Raw genomic sequence first — 13,446 nt, 5'->3', positions numbered from 1 at the left:
ACTTAGAACAGCCCCTGGTACATTATAAGTCTTCTCTCAGTGTAAGCTGTTACATGATAACCATCCAACTTGACACCAGGTGAGCCCTCTGGGACTGACGGGGCAGAAGACAACAGGGGGATTCCTGCTTCAGGTGCACTTTCTCCCAGTAAGAAAATAAAGCAAAACCAGACAACAGAAAGACTGCTGGAGTAAGAACTCCAGCAAAAAACTGGAAAGAAGTTTCAGCATAGCATAATACCCTTAATCCCGCTCCCCTCCACCCCACCCCCTACCGTTCCTGCTGAAAGAGTTTGAAATAAGGATTCCACAAAATGAGCAGCAGTGTGGGGGAGTGAGCCAAGCATTTGACCCGGTGCCAGATGACTTGAGTTTAAGTACAAGTTGTAACCTTGAGAAAGTCACTGAATTTCTCTGAGCCTAAATTTCCACATCTGTAAAATGAGTCAGTGGAGTTTTTTTTTGAAGGGGGGCAGTCTGCCCATCATTTTCCCCACTTCTTCTGGGAACTGTTTCTTTCCCATACCCCAATTGTTGTGACCTCCGTTTTCTTACATGACTCCACCTCCCTGGCCATAGTTGATTGGTCCAGAAGGGGGCACCTGACCAGAGCTGGGCCAATCAGAGTGCTTCCTTGAGATTTTTGTTTTTGTTGTTGAACTGGAACTGGGAAAAGAGAGTCAGCACTTCTGAGTAGAGTGTGTAGAGTGGGGCTCAGGACCACTTGGCAGTTCGGTTTCCAACATGTGAAGTTGAAGAAGCTAAAACATGCAGTGAAAAGCAAAGATCAGAGATCATTCTGGTGGCATTTGGACCAGGTGTCTCTGGGACCTACATGTACCCCTGCCTTGCCCACAGTTAAATGAGACACTCAGATTGATTCCAATTAATTCTTCCTTTTGCTTAACCTGGTTCAAGTTTGTTTTCTGTCATTTGTACCCCCCCAAGTTGCTGATTGATACAGATTAATTTATTTCTAGGATCCTTTTTTTTTTTTTTTAAGACTTTATTTATTTATTTGAGAGAGAAATTGAGAGAGCACAAGTAGGGGGAGCGGCAGAGGGAGAGGGAGAAGCAGGCTCCCCACTGAGCAGGGAGCCTGATGTGGGACTCAAACCCAGGACCCTGGGATCATGACCTGAGCCAAAGGCAGACACTTAACCAACTAAGCCACCCAAGGATCCTAGCATCCCTTTAGCCCTAAATCTCTATGCTTTTATATAAACAATAGATGAATGGTATTCAAATAGAGCTATATGTCTGAACCTTGGATAACTGTGTGAAATATCAAAGCTTAAAAAAAAAAGGAAACATCACTTAACACACTTAAAAGTGTAGAATAGGTTCAACACTCTTTAGAGCCTTTCATTATATCTAAATGAAAGAAATAAATAGGTCAAGAGCTGGTGTTTTGGTGAACTGTGAGGAAATCAGCCATTAAATTATAAAAATTGATTTCATAACTGTTGACGTAGTGACCTGATTTTGAAATTGAATCCATTTTTCCTATGCCTAGTGTAACACAAGAGGGAGAATAGTAACTTTGGCTTGGTGAAGACCAAGAATTTAGAAAGACTTGGTCACAATGTGGCAATTTTGGCCTAAACTCCCTAGTTTGTCTACACTACCTAATTAGTAATAAGTGAGTGAAATCTTTTCTTTCTTTTGGTTTAAACAGATAATGTAAATAGCTATGTAAGTCTCTCATTTCTGATTTCTATTCTAATCCACCCACCTGTCTGTGTACTATTAAAAATAACTTACATTTTAGCTTTCAATAAATAAGGCATTTTTTTATTTTGGTTTCTTCATCATTTATAGATTTCAGTGTATAAAATTTTGCAATTTGTCTCATGGTAAGATAACTCAGGAATATCGGTGACAATAAGTCTTTCTAATTCTGATGCCCTTTTCTCAGTAATAAACTTGAGATGTATGCATATGTGTTTATATTTATATCTGTAACTGTTCTTATTCTCCTGTAAATTCTTGATAATTAATGGTAGAAGGGATGGTATTTTCATATCATGTTGAAATCCACAGAAAGTGATGAGAACTCATTTTTTGCTATTATTGTCATTTAAATCTCCTCCCCAGAAAAAGATCTTAAACCAGAGCTTAAACGTATAGTATAGTACATGTATAGTAGTAAAACTACTTCGAGTTACACAGATTCCCTCAACTCACTTTTTTTTTTGAGTTGAAGACCTTACAAGATGTAAAATCATAGCTAACCAAGATGAAGTGAGAAGAGGTAGGGGAGGCTGGAGCTTTTATAAACCACTACTAAGATATTAATACATTTGAATAATAAAAGAAAAAGTGATGTGGAATGGATCCTGAATGTCAGTGGTCCCTAATGCCTGGCTCTGACTCCCCAGATCATCCTCTGGAGCCTAGCAGGAACCTAGCTGTCAAGATCACCCCTCCTGAAAGGTAGGAGCCATGTATCTGGAAAGATTTTCACTTTATTCCCACTTGATAACCCCCCATGTAATCCTTCCTGTCAGGGAGTAACCAGCCACAGACTGAACTCAGCGATGTGGTGTGTGGTCTGACCCATAATACAAGACAACCCTGTTGCCCTCTTCTTTGTCCCTAGCCCTTCCCTACTTTAAACCCCTGCCCAGGCACCTCCTTGCCCTTCCCTCATGGCCACAGAATATCCTGCCTCCATCTGTCTCGACCACAGAATATCCTGCCTCCATTGACTATTTCTTTCCTTATGTCTTGGTACCACCTCATTAAAATTAGAGGGCCATGGAGGATAGGTTTCCTAGGAGACAGTGGATGGGCGGAGTCTGCTGGGGTGGGGGGGCTCTCCTAGACACCTGGCTGATCTTGGCCTTTAATCTTCTTTCACTCTGATTACTGTGTGTGGCCACCAGTGCCCATCAGTCATGCCTGATCTTGGTACAGTTCCTGCTTTGGCCCTGGCCAATTCGGCTTATTCTCAGTTCCCCTTTTCCACCCTTTCCTGCTTACACAACTAGAGAGAAATGCCCAATTCTACCTGACAGAAATACACTCAATAGAAGACATGAAACTGCTATACACATCTGCAGAGTTCCATACCTTCACTTCTTAGATACGTGTTTAATAGAGGAAACAGAACCCCCATAGGCCTCAGGGGTGGCTCTCTTGCATTTAGTTCAAGCCAAGTGTCAGAAGACTGACAGACAATAGACCAGCACATGGATGAGCAAGTGATGGACTGCAGACCCCGCACAGGTGGATGAGTTCAGAATAATGTGTAAAATGTACTTTTGGTACCATGTGACTGACAATTACTACAATAATGTTAGTCAACAAATATCACAACTTGGTGTAGACCTTTGTACAACTTGCTGGAAATGTGTTAAATACTAACAGAAGTTACATCCAATGCTAGCTAGTTGTATGGTCGGGGAGGTAGACCTCTGTGGGAACTGTAGGTAATTTTATAGTTACTGGGAGACTCTGCTTTGTCATCACTGTTCACTTCTTTAGTCCCTCTTTGAATCTTTTAATCTCTTCAAGTGCACAATCAAATTTTCAGGAATTTGAGGAGCACCTGGCTGGCTTGGTCCATAGAGCATGCGACTCTTGATTTTGGGGTTGTAGGTTCAAGCCCCATGTTGGGTGTAGAGAGTTCTGAAAAATAAAATCTTAAATAAGTAAGTAAGTAAGTAAATAAATAAATAAATATGGCTCGAAGCAGTGGTCTTGTCATGCCAAGAGATAATAGGAAGGTCTACCACTTGGATTCCTACATTTTCAGGAATTTGAAAATGTGTCATGAGTATGAAAAAGACACTGAATGATTAGAACAACTGTGATTAATTGTATAGTGTGGACTAAGAACGTATAAAACCAAAAGAACTAGCATTGCTGGGTGAGGAAGAGCAGGGAAAAGAAGAGACTCTAACGTGTTAGGTGGACACCATTGCGGATCTATTTTCTGCAATGACAACAACATGCAGACAAAGTCCCAGACCCCTTGGGAGAGGCCCCCTTACCTATCATGAGAGGAAGGACTGCATCTGAGAAATTACTTGCTCATTCATTCATTCATTTAAAAAATTCAACCAATAGGGGCGCCTGGGTGGCTCAGTGGTTAAGCGTCTGCCTTCGGCTCAGGTCATGATCCCAGGGTCCTGGGATCGAGCCCCGCATCGGGCTCCCTGCTCGGCGGGAAGCCTGCTTCTCCCTCCCCCACTCCCCGTGCTTGTGTTCCCTCTCTCGCTGTGTCTCTCTCTGTCAAATAAATAAAATCTTTAAAAAAAAAAAATGCAACCAATAAATGTTTACCGGGAACCTAGGATATGCCACATAATGTGTCCTGGGCCATGGTGATACAATGATAGGAGATATACCGTCCTTCGCTGAGTATGTTATTCTAGTCTGGGAGAAGGACAAAAATGAAGGAAACAGAGAAAACAGTGACAAGTGCTGATGTGTTATGAAGGAAACCAACAAGGGGATAAATTAGAGTGCCGTGTGTCTGGGAGGAGAGACTCTTTTTAGAGAGAGCAATCTGGGAAGGCCTCTCCAAGGACAGGATGACCTTCTAATTTTTATTTCTCTCATCAGCTCTTAGCAGCCCGCAAAACAGCCTCTGAAGTTACACAGAGACTTCAGGGAGAGAAGCTCTGCGTGTTGCCCTCTATGAAGTAAGCTCTTTATATTTTTCAAATGAATAAAGAATGGTATGGAATCCCCACTCATAAGTTAATGAGGAGAGCTCACAGTCTGTCAGATGAAAGAAGGACAGTCTACCCCTTAAGAGAACCAGGAGCAGGCAGTGTCGCAGAGGAAAAGGAGGGGATTTCAAAGACCATCACAAATGAGTTGGAAACTTATATCCACACAAAATCTTGCGCAGGAATGTTTATAGCAGTTTTAGTCATAATTGCCCAAACTTGGAGGCAACCAAGATATCCGTCAGTAGGTCAATGAATTAAAAAAATAAATGCGGTGCATCTGGGCAATGGAATATTATCTGGCACTGAAAAGAAATGAACGATCAAGCCATGAAAAGACAGGGAGGAACCTAAGGTGCATATTACTAAGTGAAAAAAAAACCTACCTGAAAAAGCAGGTATGATAGTGTATGATTCCAGCTCTAGGACATTCTGGAAAAGGCAAGACTATGGACACATTAAAATGATCAGTGGTTGCCAGAGGTGGTGGGGAGGGAGGGGTGAATAGGTGGAGCACAGAGGATTTTAGGGCAGTGAAACTACTCTGTGTGATACTATAATGGTAGATACATGTCATTATACATTTGTCAAAATCCATAGAATGTCCAATCCCAAGAGTGAACCCTAAGGTAAAACTATGGACTTTGGGTGATTATCATGTGTCAATATAGGTTCATAGATTGTGACAAAGGTATCACTCCGGTGCAGGCTTTTGATATAGGGGAGGCAGGATGTAGGAGGAGGCAGGGCATATATGGGAAATCTCTCTACTTTCTACTCCATTTTGCCGTGAATCTAAAAGTGCTTGAAAAAATAAAATCTTGGGGCATCTGGGTGGTTCAGTCCGTTAAGCGTCTGCCTTCGGCTCAGGTTGTGATCTCAGGGTCCTGGGATGGAGCCCCACATGAGGCTCACTGCTTGGCGGGGAGTCTACTTCTCCCTCTCCCTCTGCCCCTCCCCCCAGCTTGTTTTCTCTCTCTCTCAAATAAATAAATAAAACTTAAAAATAAATAAATAAGGGGCACCTGGGTGGCTCAGTCGTTAAGCGTCTGCCTTCGGCTCAGGTCATGATCCCAGGGTCCTGGGATCGAGCCCCGCATCGGGCTGCCCCTTCAGCGGGAGCCTGCTTCTCCCTCTCCCACTCCCCCTGCTTGTGTTCCCTCTCTTGCTGTGTCTCTCTCTGTCAAATAAATAAATAAAATCTTTAAAAAAAAAAAAAATAAATAAAATAAATAAGGTTCTTTTCCTAAGAATTCAAATGGAAACGTTTACATCAGTCATAGTGAGTCTGGCTAATAATGTGAGTCCACTCCTGAGAGATGGAGCCCCCATGGTGTGGCAGGTCTGCCCATCTCCCTGGACTGAAAGGAATGGACCCAGGTTGTTCTCCCTGCCTCCAACGTTGTTCTTTTCTTTTCCATTGAAGAATCTCATCTGTTAAGGTCTGGGCGTACTGTAGCATCTTTCCGTCTGTCTCCCTCCTTAGCCTTGCTGAGGGATTTACCCTGCACTCCTCTAGCGATTGGCTGAGGCAGATGTCCTCCCCTCTGGTGGCCACATCACCTGGTGTGGAAGGTCACAGCTTCAGTGTGTCTCTCACCGGACTGTGGGTCCCTCGAGGGCAGGGATCATGTTTCGATCTCCCCAGCATCTGGCACATCAAAGCTGTCTAGAGAAGGGACAATATCCGACCTTCATTGTAAAGCAATTACACCGGCAGCGACGTGGAGGAAGGGTTGGGGAGTGAGAGGCGAGGGGCACGGAGACCTCCCCCCACGCTGCTTGGCAATGCTTCCACTGAACAATGATGAGGCTCAGCGAGAAGTCAGCAGAGGGGCAAGGGAGAAATGTAGGTAGAATCATTAAACCTTAGAGATGGATTAGACGGTGGGGAAGAGGAGAAGGAGGACTGGAAACCTGGGAACTTCTAGAAACTTCTAACTGGTCTTTTGGCATCAGTCCTTGCTCTCCTCAGAGCCATGTAGACTGTTCTCAACACAGTGGCTGGTGAGCTGACTAAACTTTAGAATCATTTTCCTCTTCCACTCACAACCTTTCATTGGCCTCGCGCTGGTGTCCTGGCGAGGCACAGTTCGTCCAGTGCTCTATAAGGTCCTGCCTGCTCTGGCCTCATCCCTCGCCCCCTTCCTCTCTAGACTCAGTTCCCACTACCCTCTCTTCTGCTTCCTCCTGTCCCAGGTTCTTTGTGCCTGACGTTCCCTTGGCCTGCAGTCTCTTCCCCAACTCGTGCCCTCACTCAATTGTCATCTCTTCCCTGAGGCCTTCCCAGGCCCCCCTATTTAAAAGTGCAAAACCCTTCCTCATTTCCTATGCTCCTTCTCCTCGTTACACAGCTCTTTTCCCTCTTGCTGTCTAACATCCTGTATATTCTAGTTACTCTTCTGTCTGCTCCGTTAGACTCTAAGCGCCATAAGGACAGGAATTTTTGTCTGTTTTGTTCATAGCCCTAGCCCCAGGCCTAGAACAGGTTTTATCCAGCACATAGTCGAATAAATACTCAGTAAACACTGGTTGGTTGATGGAGTGGTTTTTCATGACTCATCTCCTGAATAGGCCTCCTCATAAGGATTCCCTTCTGTCCCCTGTAGCACCCAGCAGGTGGTGGCTATGTGGCAGATGACCAAGTGGACCCTGGGGGGTGGGCCCTTTCCAGTCTCCTGGACCTGAACCCTCCCCCCTCCCCAGGGCTCCTTTGATCTCATTTGCTCACAACTTCCTGACCTGCTCACACCCTGACGGGAACAGGGTCTGCATGGGTGACAAGCTGGTGACCTATGAAGAATAAGCCCATAAAACACAGTTCAGCAAGGGCACCACTCCCAGGTAGCTGTGCAGGCAGTGCTGAGGACCAAAGTCACTGACGAGGCCAAGATCATGCGAGATTTCCCCCTTTGGTAAATGAAGCAGATAAAGTCTACCTTGCAAAGTCGTTGTGAGAATCAGGTACAAGGAACGGGATGGCGTCGCGGGAATGCCTGTACGTAGTATGAGCCCAACAAATGAGGGCCATCAGGTGGTGGAGTGGGGTCAGCCCTCCCACCCGCCATCCCGTGCAGTGACAATGTTATGGCAGTGAAGATGGAACCCATGATGAAGCCCAGGGCCACTCGGCAGCCTTCCCTGCTGCAGGTTCTGAGGTCATGGTTACTTCTCCAGGCTGCAAGACCTTGCCAAGACCCACTCAGGCATTTCAGGCAGCCTGTTTCCTTCCTCATCTAGCAGCATCGATGATGTTAGACATTAAACATCAGAAGAATGCATCTGTGTCATACTTTGAAACTGATTAGGACTAGGTCCAAAAATAATGTCAAAAGAATTCCCCAGTTCCCAGATCATAGCCACTGTTGTGTGCTGTTGTAATACGACAGTTAAAACGAGAGGGGGGCTGCCATCTTGCCGACAGAGTGAATTCTCCTCTTGACAGACGGAGGGAAAATGGGGTCTCCCCCACCGGTGAACTTCAAAGCAAGCCCAGCATCAGTCAACCCCAGGAAAGCCTGTAGTTTGACGCTACCTGACTTCTCCTCTGAAAGTTTTCCTTTTCCTTTCCTCTCTTTTGCGTTTCAAAATTTCCCCTCCAGTGATTACTTCCGTTTGGGCCCTCCCTGTTATTCCACTTCCTGTTTGCCTACTTTTTGTTCTGCTGTGTTTGCTTCTCTCCTCGCCTGGTGCACTTGGCCTTCAGTGAGTTCCTCTATTTCATCTCCTGCCCACCCCACAGCCCTTCCGAGGAGGATCTTAAGTTCCTAAGCTCCTCTCCCCTCCTGGGTTGTAGCTCTTCGGGCCTTTGTGATACAGCCGATGCCACCTTGCTTCAAGAAGTTTCTAGATCCCCGTTTCCACTAAATCCATTGAGTTTAGAGGAAGCCCTGGTTCCTTCTAGTTAACGGCTAAGGGCTTGGAGAGACTCTGGGACCAGGAAAAGGGCATGCTTAGTGCCTCCTCGCTCCCTTACGGCTCCGCAAGTGTTAACTTGCAAACAGTGCTCAGGAATACGAAGGAGAGACTGAAATACCAGGGAAAAGAAAGTGCTCTGCATGCTGCCCTCTCCTTGAGAACAGCGATGAGGCCAAGAATGCTCCTGGATAACCAAGATATCCGGCTGTGGATAACCCAGTGGCCTCAGGCCACAGGCTTGGTAGGGGGATCCTGCCACTCCTTCTCCTGTTGTGCCCCCATCCTCACCGACCCCCAGGGCCCAACTGCTCCAACCCCTTGGCAAACACGGCACACTCGACAGAGTTGGACCTTGGCCTGCTGCTTCTCGGTTGCCAACCAGCCAAGAGAACACCTGCTTTTCATTCTCTTCAGGGGAAGTGTGAATTTCTCCCGTGGGCCTGTAACCTCTGCTCGTGCCATAACCCTTCTCCCTGTTTGCTTTCTTGACATCTTCTAACCTCACTCCAGAAGGTGTCCAAGTGAGCCCTGGCATCTGCTCTTCACGGCCTGGGATCACCCTCGAGGTTTTTGCAGCCAGTCGGGGGAGGTCAGTGGCAGACGACGTTGCCGCTATGGTTTTGTTTTCCTTTGTCTACGTTTGGCTGGCATAAACACTTCTGAGAAATGGTCTGCAGCTAATGCCTTTTCGTTTGGTTCCCTTTAACAAGGGGTTTATAAAACGACTCTTACTATGCAGAACACATGTTCTAAGTATACAGTTACTTGACGGATTGAAACAGGCCGAGAGAGGCAGAACACGTGTTTCCAAATATTCCTGAAATGCATAATTACCCCGCGGACCAATCGGGGACATAATATACGTTTTAATACACCATTCAATTGCTGTTTACCTAGGAGACAGGAACCTTTCTGGTCTCTTGGGCTAAACTACAGATTTTTAGAAACTGTCTAAACACATATTTACTTGATTCATTTTGGTCTCTTGGGCGAAGAATCCTCTTCCAAAGAAGTGGCTGCACATGCAGAGCAAGAGAATTAAGTGCTCTGAGGCGATGAGAAGGCAAAGGCTTTATCGCTCATGATTCAGGGATAACAATCCTAAAGCGTAGACTGAACCCAAGAGCCCTAAAAACAATCCGTCCCAGTAATTCCACATCACTGAAACTCCCCCTCTCCCAACACCTGCATGTTTTTTCATCGCCACCCTTTCTGATAAAAATGTGTACATTGCATCACAGTGGCTTCTTTGAGAAAGAACATTGAGACACAGCTGGAGAGCTCCACCTCTCGAACCCAATCCAAGTCCAAGGGCTCCTTATCTCTCTCCCCCCAAAACCTGCTTCTCCTCACATGCTCCCCCTCTCAACAAATGGCCCCAAATATCCGCCCCTGGCACTCCTGTCAGAGACCAAGTGTCATCTTTTACTCTTTCCTCCCTCCCTCTTCTTACATTCATCCAGTCAGAGACTATTTGGCCATGTTATTTAGCTTCTCTGTGCTGTCTGCAAACCCAGGATCATAGCAGTACAGACTTCATGAGATTGTCACTGTAAGCTTTAAATGTCAATGTTCAGGACGGTTCTTAGTGCAAAGTACGTGCAATGTAGGTAGGTTCTCTTTTTTCCTTCTCCCTCCATATTTAATATTTCTAGAATCTGTCCACTTCTCTCTGTCACCCCAGCCAATGCCCTCATTCAAGCTGCCATTCTCTCTCACCTGTGTTCCTAACTGGTTTTTGAGCCTTCACTCGTTCTGACCCTACACAGCCCCACTCCAATCCATTCTTCACGAGGAAGCCAGAGCTGTCTCTCACATTCAAAGCTGAGGGTGGCATTCCTAAGCCTAAAAGCCGTCCACAACTCCTCCACCATTCTTAGGATAAAGACCAACTTTTAGAGATGGCTTTCAAGGCCCTTCATGATCTGGCCCCGGCTCCCACGCCGGCCCTGAGTTCTAGAAGGTTTTGGTTACCAGAAGTCTGACTTCAGTCTAAGTAGCACAAAATTGTACGCATGAGGCATGACAAAGTCTGGTCCCCTTTCTGACAACAAGGGGACCCTCTCACCATGATGGTTTTAAGAGAACCAGGAAAACTGTGCTGTCTCCCCTCTCCTATCCAAAGCTTGAGATTCCACTGTTAGTATTCTTGGCCTCATAAAACAACAGTACCTCTGAGAGGGGCAATACTTTAAGCCCCTTTCTTATCTTTGGTAGATACCTGACTTCTCATAACAGAGTACAAAAAAAGTTTGGCTCCTGGCCCAAGACAGATCTGGGCACGGGCTGACAAGGGTTGGCACCTTGTCTAAAGTGACAAACCACAGCTACCCAGGGGAAAAAGCCCTTGTGAGGGAAGTGGGCCTGTTTCCTCTGAGGAGAGAGAGAATCAGAAGTGGCCACAGAATGGTTCTCAAACTTGAGCATGCGTCAGACTTACCCGGGAGGTTTGTTAAAACACATCGTGGGTCCCATCCCAGAGATTCGGATTCAGTGGGTCTGGGATGGAGCAGGTAGGAGGGTCACCAGGCCCATGAGAAACCGCCTGGAACCTCTGGCCAGGCTTCATCCTAAGACCGTGGCGTCTCTGTGACCAATGTCGTGGCAACCTTTTAGCTTTCTTTGCTTTGTCTGCCCTCAAGTCGGTGAGGCCTAAGGCAACTAGGTCAAGGAACGAAGACAGCAAGCTGACAGGCCAGGAGGCCAGCTTCGGCAAGGGTGTGACTATGCACAGGGCTCCCCAGCACCCCAATCCTCAGGAGGGATTGCTGAGACAACAGAGGCCTTCTTTCCTGGCCCCGCAGAGCAACTCATTCTGCCCTGGGCAAAACCTTAGCTTCCAAAGGTCCAGCGTCGGACCACAAGCCTCAGATTCTCTGGAGTGAATGCCTCTCTACCCCACTAACAACCACCAGCATCTGTGTCTGTGTTGATCAGCAGGGGCTGCTTGGCTGACATTGGAGTCCTGCTCTCCGTTAGGAAGACTGAAGATGCTGGGCTGAGGGCCCACATTATGGGCCATTTTCACCAGCACATGCACGAGAGAAGGCTTCAATGGTAGGAAGGTAGGCAAGGGGGGAAGCTGAGAGGGACAGAGCTCCCTAGAAGGTAAGCACCTGGGGAATGTGAACAGCCTGGAAGGGGGATGCAGTTCCTCTATGGCACCTGTTTCCATGGTAATGGTCCAGAAGGGGAGCAGAGGTCTCACTGGTACCCAGCCCTTGCAGCCGGCTCCAGGCCAACGGGGAGACCCAGAAGGAAGCGGTGATGATTGTAAAGACTTTCTATTGGCTGTAGCAGCAGAGAGGAGGAGTGTCCAGCTGGAGCCCCAGGGAAGCGTCAAAAATGCTTCACAGCTGTACACTTTCAGGAGAAGGTGCCAGGTAAGGCCAGCTTATCTGAGCAGGGGTGACAGATGCTGGGCCAAACCCACTAGGGTTTAAGAGAAATTTAGAGGCAGAGAGAAGGTAGGGACCAAGGGGCAGGTGCCAAGGGACTGGGACCAGGGCAGGTGCAACTGCTGGGACGGAATTGAGGGCCCCCTCCCCGCACATACTGGGGCAGCTGAAGCCATGGGCTCTACAAGACAGCCAGCAGTCCAGTAACCACGGGGACCACTTCAGTTTCCAGGGAAGTCTAAGAGGTCGTGATGCAAAAGTTAAGCTTGTCTGGTTCGACAGCCGATTCGTTCTTGGTGGAAGAGCTGCCTGACAAGATTTCCAAGGGGGTCTATGTGATAGCAAAGGATGCTAGCAAAGAGTGACGTCCAGGTAGTGGTGAGCTGGGTTCAAACCCCAGCTCAGCCACTCACCAGCTGTGTGACCTTGGACCAGTCACTTGAGCTCCCTGTGAACGTTTGTCATCATTTAGAGAGGAAAATAATGGTACCTAACTAATAAGGTGGTGTGAGAATCACATGAAATAAAAAATGTGGAAAGTGCTCGGCACCTTGCCCAGCACAGCGTGAGCACTGAATTAATTATTATTATTGACTAGCAATGATGTCTAGGTTATATTATTAAGTGAATAAATAAAAACACATGTATGGCATGATCCAACTTATGTAAAAAGGAGCCATTATTTTTCCCTGTGTGTGTGTGTGTGTGTGTGTATAAACACATAAAGAAAAGTCAGGAAGGATCAAATTGTTAACGGTGGTTAATTCTGGGGAGTGGAATTGGAGAATTAGGTGAAAGAGGGTTTCGCCATTTCACTAACAAGCATCTGGACTGCTTGGGCGTTTTGGGGGTGAGGAGGGGATGTGACGGTGAAGGCATCCTGTCTTCAGGGGCTGCGATCTGCAAACAGGGCTTTACCAAGGCTTCAGGATTGATGTATTGGTCCAAGAACCTCGCGTGTGTCCTTGGGTGGCGCTCACTGAGCTTTCTCACTAGGGGTGATACTGTTCACAAGGCACACACTGCCCGGCCACCTGATGCCTTTGCTTAGTGGCCATCTTTTCCCCACGGCCAGGGCTACCTGTCTGATGGGGCCCCAGCCAGGGCATAGCCCAGTTCAGGCTCCACACCAGTCTAGGAGCAAGCTAGGAAAACCTGAAGACTGGAGACGAATTCTTTGGTGCTCAGCGTTGAGCGAGGTTCACTGCATTGACCAGAGTTTCCTGATTCTGATTGCTGAGTGATGCAGAGGCCATTTTCTCCTTCTTCCTCTTAGCACTGGGTACCCCTGTAACAGGCTGGATAATACACGCCCCTCCCCAGCCCAAAAATCAAGTTCTAATCCCTGGAACCTCTCAGTGTTACCTTACTTGGGAAAAAGGTCTTTGCAGATGTGATTAAGGATCTCAATGATCTGGATGGACCCTCAAAATGCAATTACATGTATC

General features: G+C 46.9%; 1 long non-coding RNA gene across 1 annotated transcript in view; it reads right to left on the bottom strand.

Annotated features, from left to right (window-relative positions):
- Window positions 1-6,296: 6,296 nt before the first annotated feature.
- LOC144379223 (uncharacterized) overlaps window positions 6,297-13,446 on the bottom strand; it is a 66,914-nt gene continuing 59,764 nt past the window's right edge. The window contains exon 3 of the long non-coding RNA XR_013441767.1: window positions 6,297-6,351. This is a non-coding gene — a long non-coding RNA (uncharacterized LOC144379223). The remainder of the gene's footprint in view (window positions 6,352-13,446) is intronic.

The sequence above is a fragment of the Halichoerus grypus genome, chromosome 10 (assembly GCF_964656455.1).
Source record: "Halichoerus grypus chromosome 10, mHalGry1.hap1.1, whole genome shotgun sequence".
NCBI lineage: Eukaryota > Metazoa > Chordata > Mammalia > Carnivora > Phocidae > Halichoerus > Halichoerus grypus.
Note: the sequence above shows the minus strand (reverse complement) of the source record. Positions and strands in the feature narration are given on the sequence as shown.